The sequence below is a fragment of the Rhinoderma darwinii genome, chromosome 5 (assembly GCF_050947455.1).
Source record: "Rhinoderma darwinii isolate aRhiDar2 chromosome 5, aRhiDar2.hap1, whole genome shotgun sequence".
Classification (NCBI taxonomy): Eukaryota; Metazoa; Chordata; class Amphibia; order Anura; family Rhinodermatidae; genus Rhinoderma; species Rhinoderma darwinii.
Window position 1 is genome coordinate 149,257,714 of NC_134691.1, and position 13,201 is coordinate 149,270,914.

A 13,201-nucleotide genomic window follows, 5' to 3' on the forward strand; every position below is an offset into this window, starting at 1 on the left:
GCAGGCTATCACAGCTTAGTGTGCAGGGACCGATCGCGGTGGTCCCCGCCGATTAACCCCTTAGAAGCCGCGTTCAATAGCGATCGCGGCTTCTTAGGGGTTAAGCTGCCATCGCCGGCCTGCTACACGATAGCGGGCCGTGATGGCTACTATGGCAACCAGAATCCTAACAATGGACTCTGGCTACGCCATCGACGGAAGCCTAGTGGGTCCCGACAAAATCAGGACCCACTATGCTTGCTGTCAGCGAACAGCTGACAGCTCTAATACACTGCACTACGCATGTAGTGCAGTGTATTAGAATAGCGATCAGAGCCTCCTGCCCTCATGTCCCCTAGTGGGACAAAGTAAAAAAAGTGTAAAAAAGTAAAAAAAAGTTGTGTAAAAATAAGAAAATAAAAGATTTAAAAGTAATAAAAGTAAAAGTCCCCCTTTTTCCCTTATCAGTTCTTTATTATTAATAAAAATATATAAATAAACAAATAAACTATACATAATTGGTATCGCCGCGTCCGTAACGGCCTGAACTACAAAACGATGTCGTTATTTATCCCGCGCGGTGAACGCCGTAAGAGAAAATAATAATAAACCGTACCACAATCACAATTGTTTGGTCACTTCACCTCCCAAAAAATGGAATAAAAAAGAGATCAAAAAGTCGCATGTACCTAAAAATGGTACTGATGGAAACTACAGTTCGTTACGCAAAAAATAAGTCCTCGCACGACTTTCCTGATGGAAAAATAAAACAGTTATGGCTCTTAGAATAAGGCAACACAAAAAAAAAAATTATATTTTACAAAATGTATTTTATTGTGCAAACGCCATAAGACATAAAAAAACCTATAAACATCTGGTATCGCCGTAATCGTATCGTCCCGCAGAATAAAGTGAATATGTCATTTATAGCGCACGGTGAACGCTGTAAAAAAAATTGAATAAAAAACAATAGTAAAATTGCTGTTTTTTTAGTCACCACGCCACCTAAAATTAGAATAAAAACTGATCAAAAAGTCGCATGCACCCCAAGAAAACTACAATGGATTCCTCAAGGTCTCTAGTTTCCAAAAAGGGGTCACTTTTGGGGGGTTTCCACTGTTTTAGCACCACAAGACCTCTTCAAACCGGACATGGTGCCTAATAAATTAAATTAATTAAATGTCACCTCTACTTTGCTCTAAATTCCTGTGAAACACCTAAAGGGTTAATAAACTTTTTAAATGCTGTTGTGAATACTTTGAGGGGTCTAGTTTCTGAAATGGAGTGTTTGATAAGGGTGTCTAATATATGGGCCCCTCAAAGCAACTTCAGAACTGAGCTGGAAACTAAAAAATAAAATAAAAAAATGAGGCAATACTTCGCTTCTTACATTATACTGATAATGAGCCGTGCCCACCCCGAGATGACCCCAGTTTTGACCGTTTGTATAAACGGAGACCCCTATTAGACCGTTTCAGTGCCCGGTTTTCCCAGCATTCACCCCCGAGAAGTGTATTTCTATAGATGAATCCCTGGTACATTTGAAAGGGAGGCTTCAATTCCGCGAGTACCTGCCGGGTAAGAGGGCAAGGTATGCCGTGAAGATGTATAAGCTGTGAGAGTGCATCAGGGTATACCTACAGGTTTAGGATATATGAAGGGAAGGACACCAGTTCTCAGCCCCCAGAATGCCCCCCCTTACTGGGAGTTAATACAAAAATTGTGTGGGATTTGGTGCACCCACTGCTGGACCAGGGTTACCACCTCTACCTGGATAATTTTTATACCAGCGTCCCACTCTTCAACTGCCTCGCTTCCAGAAGTCCTGCGGCATGCGGCACTGCTAGAAGAAACCTGAGAGGCCTCCCTACGACTCTGCTTGGGCAAACACTCAGAAGGGGTGAGAGCAGGGCACAATCTAGCAGCAACATATTGTGTGTCAAGTACAAGACCAGGGAGATGCCACACCAGTACCCATGTACCTGTACGAGGTACCAGTACAGGGACCCCCAAACTAGACTGCATCCTGGACTACAATAGGTACATGGGAGGGGTGGACTTGTCAGATCAAGTCCTGAAGCCTTACAGTACTTCTGGAAGCGGGGCCACAGGCATCGTACCAGGGCAACACTTTTTAGGAGAAGTTCCCCAAACTGGCAAGAAGGGAAAAAGTCAAAAGAGGTGCAGAGTCTGCTATAAGAGGGGGATAAGGAAGGACACAATATATCAATGTGACGCGTGTCCCGAAAAACCAGAGCTCTGTATGAAAGAGTGTTTTCAAATTTATCATCCATCCCTTTATTTTTAATTTACCCCAGTTTTACTCGCTCTGATCCACTTCGCACAGCTTACCCCTCCTCATCTTTCCCCTCTGAGCCCTGCTGTGTGCCCAGGCAGCTGATAACAGCCACATGTAGGGTATTGCCGTACCCGGGAGAGCCAACATTACAGTTTATGAGGTGTATATCTCCGGTGGCACATGCTGGGCACAATATATCGGACACTGAATTGGCATATATGTATAGAAAATTGCAAATTTCGCTCTGCACCAACTGCTGCACATTATCTTTTACACAATATCTGTGGGGTCAAAATGGTCACTACACCTCTAGATGAATTCCTTAAGGGGTGTCGTTTTTAAAACGGGGTCACTTCTCGGGGGTTTCAACTGTACTGATACCTCAGGGGCTTCTGCACACACGACTTAGCACCAGAAAATTCCCAGTAGGCCACATGGTGGTCCTTTCCTTCTGAGCCCTCCCATGGGCCCAAACGGCAGTTTATCACCACAAATAGGGTATTGCCACACTCAGGACAAATTGGGCAACAAAATGCGGTATTTTATTCCTTGTGAAAATAAGAAATTTTGAGCCAAAACTACCTCTTATTGGAAAAAAAAAAATTTTTTTTTAATTCACAGCCCAATTCAAATCAATTCTGTGAAAAAACTGTGGGGTCTAAATGGTCACAACACCCATAAATAAATTCTTTGAGGGGTGTAGCTTCCAAAATGGGGTGACTTCTGGTGGGTTTGCATTGCTTTGATACCTTTGGGGCTCTGCAAATGCGACATGGCACCCGAAAACCAATCCAGCAAAATCTGGGCTCCAAAGAACACATAGCGCTCCTTTCCTTCTGAGGCCTCCCATGGGCCCAAACGGCAGTTTATCACCACAAATGGGGTATTGCCGCACTCAGGACAAATTGGGCAACAAAATGGGGCATTTTGTTCCCTGTGAAAATAAGAAATTCTGATCAAAAATGACATCTTATTGGAAAAATTGTCATTCTTTTAATTTCACAGCCCAATTCAAATACGCGCTGTGAAAAAACTACGGGGTCAAAATGGTAACAATAACCATAAATTAATTCCTTGAGGGGTGCAGTTTTCAAAATGGGGTCAGTTTTGGGGGATTCCTACTGTTTTGGCACCCCAACACCTCTCCAAACCTGGCATGCTGCCTAAAATATATGCGAATAAAAAAGCACCACCAAAATGCACTAGGTGCTTCTTTGCTTCTGGGGCTTGTGTTTTAGTCCACGAGCGCACTAGAGCCACATGTGGGACATTTCTAAAAACTGAAGAATCTGGACAATACATATTTAGTTGTGTTTCTCTGGTAAAACCTTCTTTGTTACAGAAAAAAAATAGAATAAAATTGAAATTCAGAAAGAAAAATGAAATTTGCAAATTTCCACTCCACTTTGCTTTAATTCCTGTGAAATGCCTAAAGGGTTAAAAAACGTTCTAAATGCTGTTTTGAATACTTTGAGGGGTCTAGTTTTTAAAATGGGGTGCTTTATGGGGGTTTCTAATACATAGGCCCCTCAAAGCCACTTCAGAACTGAACAGGTACCTTAAAAAAAAGGCTTTTGAAATTTTCTTAAAAATATGAGAAATTGCTGTTTATGTTCTAAGCCTTGTAACGTCCAAGAAAAATAAAATAATGTTCAAAAAACGATGCCAATCTAAAGTAGACATATGGGAAATGTGAACTAGTGACTATTTTGGGTGGTATAACCGTCTGTTTTTCAAGCAGATGCATTTAAATTCTGAAAAATGCAATTTTTTCTAAATTTTGCAATTTTTCTCAAATAAAGACTGAATATATCGACCAAATTTTACCACGAACATGAAGCCCAATGTGTCACGAGAAACAATCTCAGAATCGCTTGGATAGGTTTAAGCATTCCGACGTTATTACCACATAAAGTGAAATATGTCAGATTTGAAAAATGGGCTCTGAGCCTTAAGGCCCAAACTAGGCTGCGTCCTTAAGGGGTTAAGGGTTTAAACTATAACATCTTTGCAACCGCTTTGAATATCTCAACTATTTTTACTTTGTTTTTAAAAAGACTTATGAGGCTTTCATCTTCATTAATTCCATGTTATTATGAGCAGACAAGTCTCGAAAAATGTAAAAAAAACAAACAAGAAAAAACACTTTTTTAATCTATATATATATATATATATATATATATACATACATACATACATACATATACACACACACACACACACACACACACATACACACACACACACTAAAAAATGGGAACTCTGCATTCCAAGGTATTATGCAATAAGTGATATAAATATATGGAACGCTTCACGAATTTGCGTGTCATTCATGCTAATCTTCTCTGTATCGTTCCAATTTTAGTATATGTGCTGCCAAGTTTCATGAAGCGTTCCATATTTTTATATCGCTTATTGCATAATGCCTTGGAGTGCGGAGTTCCCATTTTTATACGTTGGCGTCGAAGCCTACTCACGCACCCTTGAAACACGGAGTTGCTGCAGGATCAAGAAAATACATATACAAAGTCAACCTGGATCGCTGTGAGCAGATAAGAGGGCTATAAGGATATATTCAGACGACGTGAAAAAAAGGGCAGTTAACAACGGATAAACGGTCAGTTTTTCATGGCTGTTTGGCATCAACGTGTCTCAAAATTTGAATCCATCTCCCGGCCGTCTGACAGTTTTTCACCGACATTTGCCATCCGTTTTTCATGGACGTTAAAAAAAAATAAAAAAATAAAAAAAATGGATGAATTTTATTCGGTAGGGGTTTTTTTTTGTCGCAGCCACCTGAAAACACTACAGTGCCCATGTAAATAGTGATGCAATACCACTGTAGATGGTTACACATTGCCCACTGTAGATAGTGCCCACATAGTTACACACAGTGGCCAAGTAGATAGCGCCACAGTGTCCCCTGTAGGTAGTGCCCATATAATGCCATAGTGGCCATATAAAGTGTCACACCCCCTGTATATAGTACCCCCTGCAGATAGCACCTCTTCCCCTGCAGATAGCGCCACTCCCCCTGCATGTATCAGCACCCCCGTAATTGGCTCCCCCTTCCTGTAAATAGCATCTGGCCGGGTATACCGCTCCTGAGGGAGCCACTGATGTCACTGTCCATATATGGACAGAGACATTAGGGGCCAACTCTAAAAGCGGAATCCCCTGCCTCAGCGTCTGTAGCGCTGTGGCGAGGGATTCCGCTCCAGGAGTAGCCCCTGACATCACTGTCCATATATGGATAGTGACGCCAGGCGCTTCTCCAGTAGCTGAATCCCCGGCACAGAGCGATCCGACACCGGGTATTCCGCTCCTAGAGAGATCCGCTGACGTCACTATCCATATATGGATAGTGATGACAGGGGCTTCTCCAGTAGCGGAACCCCCGGTCAGAGTGTCAGCCGGGGATTCCACTCCTAGAGAGAGCCCCTGATGGTGGACAGTGACGTCAGGGGATCTCCCTAAAAGCGGAATCCCCGACACACAGCGATCTGATACCGAGGATTTCGCTCCTATTTGGAGTTTAGGTGGCACTATGTAGAGGGGGGGCACTATTAACAGTGGGGATGGAGAGACGTCGGGGGCTCCCTCTAGGAGGGCAATACCTGGCCAGAGAGCTGGCTGGGGATTTCGCTCCTAGAGGTAGCGCTATCTACAGTGGGTTGTGGGTGGCACTATCTACAGTGGGGGGGGGGGGGGTTTAGTCCAGGGCCCTTAAAGCCCTGGCAGACATGAGTGCAGCGCTGCTCACACCAAAGCAGCATTGCACGCATTAAGCCCCTTCAAGGCTGTCAACGTTTATACACGTGGCAACCACACGGGGCATTGGCAGTTGGAACGTATATAGCCTTATGGCAGTCGTGAAGGGGGTTATAAGAGCATCTCCATCTAATCCTCTAAAATAAAGTGTTGACAGAATTTGTATTCTGGATTTGATTGTAGAGCGACCTTTTGATGCACACCAACAAACCGACATACCGACATTTGATGCATACCAACAAATCCAAGTTCAAAGAGAAGTCCCCAGGTACTACTGTTACTGAATTACATTGGAGATCATTTGATGGAGAATAATTTAATCTATTGCTCCTTTTCTGTATAGCCCAGCCTTTCTAAAATATGAAGCAGTAAAATCCAGGTTCCCTTAATCTTTTTCATTTTAAAACAGCAGTGTTATTCAGAATCTGGGAAATGTCATGTTATATTGTTATACCTTTCTGCCATTCTACATTTAAACTTAAACTTTGTAATAGATCTTATTAAAGAAAATTCCTCTCTCTCTACTTATCAGGCTTCTCCCCCACCCCTTTTCAAGCTGTTCACTCACTCTGAATTTACTGCTTTTTCGGTCTCCACTGTCAGCTCACTGAAGGGTCAGGTTACAACTGCCAATAGAAGTCTATGGAAAGGGGAGGGGGAGGAAAGAAGCATGAACAGAAAGAGGCAGAGAGACAGACACAGACGCTGCAGCAGCTTCTGTTAAGTGTTTTATCTCACGTCAGTGCTGGATTCACAGCTACACTGTTATATGGACACTAAAATGTAGCCATGCTACTTCTTTGGGACAACCATTTTTCTGATCTCACAGACTGCAGTATTGTGTTTTGATGGGGTGCCAGACCAGTAATTGGGTTTTTTCAATACGGTCTTAAGATGCATCAGTTTCCGAGATGACAACTTGGCATCTTAGGGCCTGTAAACATCAGAGCTGGCTGCTGTTCATCTGTTCTGTTCAACCTTTCCGTCAGAGAAACGGATGAACGGAAAGCCAATCGGAAACTACTGCTTCCATTGCTTTCAATGGTATTTTTTCTCTTTCAGTGAAAAAAAAGGAAACTAATAGAATAACTATTATACAATTTAGCGGCCAGTTGGTCAAACACAGAGCCCCTGCCTACTTTAACCCCTTTAATGATCACTATAGAAAGTCAAATTTAAAGACCAGATTGACTTTTTTTTTCTTTTTTACCTTGAAGTCTACGTATGATAACTTGAGGTTTTTTTCCATTTTTTTTTAGTTAAAGTTGTACGTTATAGAGGGGGCTTTTTTTTTTTTTTTTTTTTAAGGTAGACCTCAATTTGTGTATATTTATAACTTTTCACAAAATGTAGTATTTGTTAAAAAAAGAGAGAGAGAGTCTGGTGATTTCTTTGTACTGTAAATGTATTCTACAGGTTATTATGGTTAAAATACACCAAAACTGTATGTATTACTTGTTGCCCTAGGTTCAGACTTATTTTGACTTCGAATCAGATACATTTTTGATGTTAGCGCTAAAAAAATAAATAAAAAAAAGTGTTTATTTATTTATTTTTGTGTCATTTGTATATTACTTATAATCTGGATTAAATGGTGAATATTTGGAGTAGTGTCAGTACTACAGTTGTAATACCCGGAATTTCAGAATTTAGAACAACATAGGGTCACTTTACAGCCATCTAAAAAACTGGCCTAAGAGATAAAAAGCAGATTTCAAGATTGAATTTTGGAGTATTAACTGCAGTATTTCATGACTAAAACTTCGCTATCGATTCAGTCAAAACTACAAAACCCCTGAATAATTGAGACAAACTGAAACCATTGGCACCGGATTCGTCACCATTGAAATCAATGGTGAAGGAAACGGAAACCTTAGGTTTCTGTTTGTGTCAGTCAGGGTCCCGTTCCGACGGAGGGTTGGAAAAGGACCGTAGCGCAGATGTGAACCAAGTCTAAGACTGCGGGTATTGGAACTTTTCCTGCTCTCCATTGTTAGGGACAAAGTATTTAGAGCAATTAAATATCCATAAATCCATGTACCAACACATTTAAGAGGACACAGGCAAGGACTACGAGCAGCTTTGGGTACATGACAAAGCATCCATACAAATGAACAATTTGTACAAAATTATGTACCTGCGATGAAGTTTACAGCAACTTTATTGCAACCTGACTTATTCTAAAAAAAGGAGCAGTTTATCTGGCATTTTAGATCTAAGTTACATGGTTTAGGGTATTTATTTATAGAACATTCCTTTGCGTTTCTCAGCTATACAGTTGTTAGGTTTACTTACGATGGTTATGGGTTCTTCCTGCTCAGCGTTTGACTTGCTCTCTGATGCAAGTCTAAGCCTTCTATACATACATATGAATGTGTCTGCAGTACACATTTCACCACTGTGTGTCACCAACCACTACGGGAAGATACACTTTCCAAACATCTGCTTCAGAGTTTCCCATGCCCTTCAAACACGCACACTCCAGGAAATACAGAGAACTCCATTTGGGGAGTGCAGCACTTCTGTAGGGCTGGGTATTGCAATGCACATGTAGACTTGTTGCATAGTGCTTCCCTAGCAGTGTAATGACATACATTTACAGTAAAAGCTTTCTAGAATAGAAATCTAGTAAGTTAGAAAAATAAACAAAAAACAATTAGGCTCTGTTCACATCTGTGACTTGGTTTCCGTCATAAATAAAAAAACAAAAACGCAGTGCCGGATCCATCACGACGGACATCAACAGTGCCCGATGGACCACACCGATGTCGGGTTTCACAGAGGTGTCCGTCATTTTGCACTGACAGAGCCTCCTAAATACTTGGAGTGCAGGTGCCTTTCTATACACATCTATCATGCAAAAACGTATACTTTATTTAGAAGTCAATTAAACACAGATGAATGACAGAAGTTTTAAAAAAAAAAACAATCTAAAAACACATACAAAAAGCAATCCTTGTGAGGTGAATTATAACCTGGTAAAACTTCTTATGGACACCAATTAAGAAAAAAATGTATTCCAGCAGGATTAGGAATATGGATATAACAGCAAATGTACAGAGAATTAATATGAATAAATAATAATGTCAAAACACCTCTGTGGCATTGGTGTCCATATAGCACCCCACGTGTATCGCCATCACCGGATTCCAAAAATCAGTCCATATAAAAGATTCATAAATAATTATGCATATATCCTGCTCTCATGTTAGCAGGGGAGACCACCTTCATGTGCACAAAAACTCACTGTGCCTGCACAAAAACAAAAAACCTTCTAGCTTTCAAACCTGCATACACCAAAAAAAAGTGAAACTCTGCCTGGTCATTAACCCCTTCCCTCTTTGGCCACTTTTGACCTTCCTGACAGAGCCTCATTTTTCAAATCTGACATGTTTCAATTTATGTGGTAATAACTCCGGAATGCTTTTACCTATCCAAGCGATTCTGAGATTGTTTTCTCGTGACACATTGGACTTTATGTTACTGGCAAAATTTGCCCGATACATTCAGTATTTATTGTGAAAAACACCAAAATTTAGCGAAAAATTGCAAAAATTAACATTTTTCTCAATTTAAATGCATCTGCTTGTAAGACAGGCAGTTATACCACACAAAAATGTTGCTAACTAACATCCCCCATATGTCTACTTTAGATTGGCATCGTTTTTTGATCATCATTTTATTTTTCTAGGACGTTACAAGGCTTAGAACTTTAGCAGCAATTTCTCACATTTTCAAGAAAATTTCAAAATGCTATTTTTACAGGGGCCAGTTCAGTTGTGAAGTGGCTTTGAGGTCCTTAGATATTAGAAACCGCCAATAAGTCACCCCATTTTAAAAACTGCACCCCTCAAAGTATTCAAAACAGCATTTAGAAAGTTTCTTAACCCTTTAGACATTGCGCAGGAATTAAGGCAAAGTAGAGGTGAAATTTACAAAGTTCATTATTTTTTTCCAGAAATTCATTTTGAATCCATTTTTTTTGTACCACAGAAGGTTTTACCCAAGAAATGCAACTCAATATTTATTGCCCAGGTTCTGCAGTTTTAGGAAATATCCCACATGTGGCCGTAGCGTGCTACTGGACTGAAGCACCGACCTCAGAAGCAAAGGAGCACCTAGTGGATTTTGGGCCTCCTTTTTATTAGAATATATTTTAGGCACCATGTCAGCTTTGAACAGGTCTAGTGGAACTAAAACAGTGGAAACCCCCCAAAAGTGACCCCATTTGGGAAACTACACCCCTCGAAGAATTTATCTAGGGGTGTAGCAAGCATTTTGACCGGCCAGTTTTTTTGCAAAAATTTTTGGAACTAGGCCATGAAAATGAAAATCTAAATTTTTTCAAATAAAATGTAGGTTTAGCTAATTTTTTTTCATTTCCAAAAGAACTAAAGTAGAAAAAGCACCACAGCATTTGTAGAGCAATTTCTCCCGAGTAAAACAATACCCCACATGTGGTAATAAACGGTTGTTTGGACACACGGCAGGGCTTAGAATGGAAAGTGCGCCATTTGGCTCTTGGAGCTCAAATTTAGCAGGAATGGTTTGCGGAGGCCATGTCGCATTTGCAAAGCCCCTGAGGTGACAAAACAGTGGAAACCCCCAACAAGTGACCCCATTTTGGAAACTATACCCCTCGAGGAATTTATCTAGGTGTGTAGCAAGCATTTTGACCGGCCAGTTTTTTTGCAAAAATTTTTGGAACTAGGTCATGAAAATGATAATCTACATTTTTTCAAATAAAATGTAGGTTTAGCTAATTTTTTTTCATTTCCAAGAGAACTAAAGTAGAAAAAGCACCACAACATTTGTAGAGCAATTTCTCCCGAGTAAAACAATACCCCACATGTGGTAATAAACAGTTGTTTGGACACACGGCAGGCCTTAGAAGGGAAAGAGCGCCATTTGGCTCTTGGAGCTCAAATTTAGCAGGAATGGTTTGCGGAGGCCATGTCGCATTTGCAAAGCCCCAGAGGTGACAAAACAGTGGAAACCCCCAACAAGTGACCCCATTTTGGAAACTATACCCTTTGAGGAAATTATCTAGGGTATAGTGAGCATTTTGACCCCACAGGTTTTTTGCAGAAATTTTTGCAAGTAGGCTGTGAAAATGAAAATCTACATTTTTTCAAATAAAATGTAGGTTTAGCTAATTTTTTTTCATTTCCACAAGGACTAAAGGAGAAAAAGCACCATAAAATTTGTAAAGAAATTTCTCCCGAGTAAAACAATACCCCACATGTGGTAATAAACGGCTGTTTGGACACACGGCGAGGCTGAGAAGGGAAAGTGCGCCATTTGGCTTTTGGAACTCAAATTTAGCAGGAATGCTTTGCGGAGGCCATGTCGCATTTGCAAAGCTCCTGAGGGGACAAAACAGTGGAAACCCCCAACAAGTGACCCCATTTTGGAAACTACACCCCATGAGGGAATTATCTAGGGGTAGAGTGAGCAGTTTTACCCCACAGGTTTTTTACAGAACTTATTGTAACTAGGCCGTAAAAATGAAAATCTACATTTTTTCAAAGAAAATGTAGGTTTAGGTATTTTTTTTCCATTTCCACAAGGACTGAAGGAGAAAAAGCACCACAACATTTGTAAAGCAACTTCTCCCGAGTAAAATAATACCCCACATGTGGTCATAAACATCTGTTTGGACACACGGTAGGGCTCAGAATGGAAGGAGCACCATTTGGATTTTGGAATGGTTTCTGGGTGTCATGTCATATTTGCTGAGCCCCTGTAGTACTAGTACAGTGGAAACACCCCAAAAGTGACACCATTTGGGAAACTGCACCCCCTGAGGAATCATCTAGGGCTTATAGTGAAAATTTTGATCCCAAAGGTTTTTTGCTGAATTAATTAGAATTAAGCCATGAAAATGAAAAATATTTTTTTTTCCAACAAGATGTAGTTTTAGATACACATTTTTCATTTTTACAAGGAATAGAGAAGAAAAAGCACCCCAACATTCGTAAAGTAATTTCTCCCGAGTACAGTAACACCCCATATGTGGTTATAATCAGCTGTTTACGTATATGGGAGCATTCAGAAGAAAAGGAGCGGTATTTATCTTTTGGAGCGTAGATTTTGCTGGAATGGGTTGCGGACACCATGTTGCATTTGCAAAACCCCTGATGTACCAAACAAAAGTGACCCCGTTTTAGAAACTACACCCCTAAAGGCATTTATCAAGGGATGTAGTGAGAATTTAGACTCCACAGGTGTTTTTCAGAAATGAATACGCAGTGGATGGTGCAAAGTGAAAATTGCAATTTCTCCACTGATCTGCCTATTCACCGCACAATATGGTGTGCCCCTAGAGAATCTTACCCCATAAATTGTTAAGCGGGTTCTCCCGGGCATGGTAATGCCTTACTTGTGGCCATAAATTGCTGTTTGGGCACACTGTAGGGCTAAGAAGGAAAAGACCGCCATTTTGAGCATGGATTTTGCTTGGTAATAGTTCTGTTTGGGGTTTTGCTGGTATTTCAGCTTATAATGTGGTGGCATATGTAATCTGTGCGGAGTATATCAGGGCATAATAGGAGGGTATAATCATGGGGTAAATAATACAATTATCCATAGATGTGTGTTACGCTGTGAAGCGATCCGTTATGCGCAGGCCGGCGTCACACTGATAAACGGTTTTCTTTCTTATCCCTCCTTTGTAACGCTCTGCACCTTTTGGGGACATTTTCTCCTTCGTAGTTTGGGAAATATTGCTGGGAAAGTTTTGCGCTGGTATAATACGGGCGCCCTCGCTTCCAGCGGATGTGCTGTGTCCATTCCCTTTCCTAGTTCCTCAATACTAGGGCCCTAAAACTGAAGGAATGTTCCCCTCAGGCCTGCGCATTGAGATGTTTTTTCATCACCGCATTACTAGTGCCGTAACTTTTTTATTTTTCAGTTGATTGAGCGGTGTGCGGGCTTGTTTTTTGCGAGACGGGCTGTAGATTTTATTGGTACCATTTTAGAACACATACGACTTTTTGATCACTTTTTATTTCATTTTTTGGTAAAGGAAATTACCAAAAACAAGCAATTCTGGAATAGTTTTTTATTGGTTTTTTTTCTCTGCATCCACAGTGCGCCCTAGATTACATGTTAGCTTTATTCTGCGGGTCGATACGATTACGGCGATACCAA

General features: G+C 40.8%; 1 protein-coding gene and 1 pseudogene across 3 annotated transcripts in view; both read right to left on the reverse strand.

Moving 5' to 3' along the window:
* Window positions 1–13,201, reverse strand: part of HIVEP1 (HIVEP zinc finger 1) — a 245,536-nt gene that overhangs the window by 163,028 nt on the left and 69,307 nt on the right. The window lies entirely within an intron of this gene.
* Window positions 4,574–4,672, reverse strand: LOC142654758 (U6 spliceosomal RNA; annotated as a pseudogene).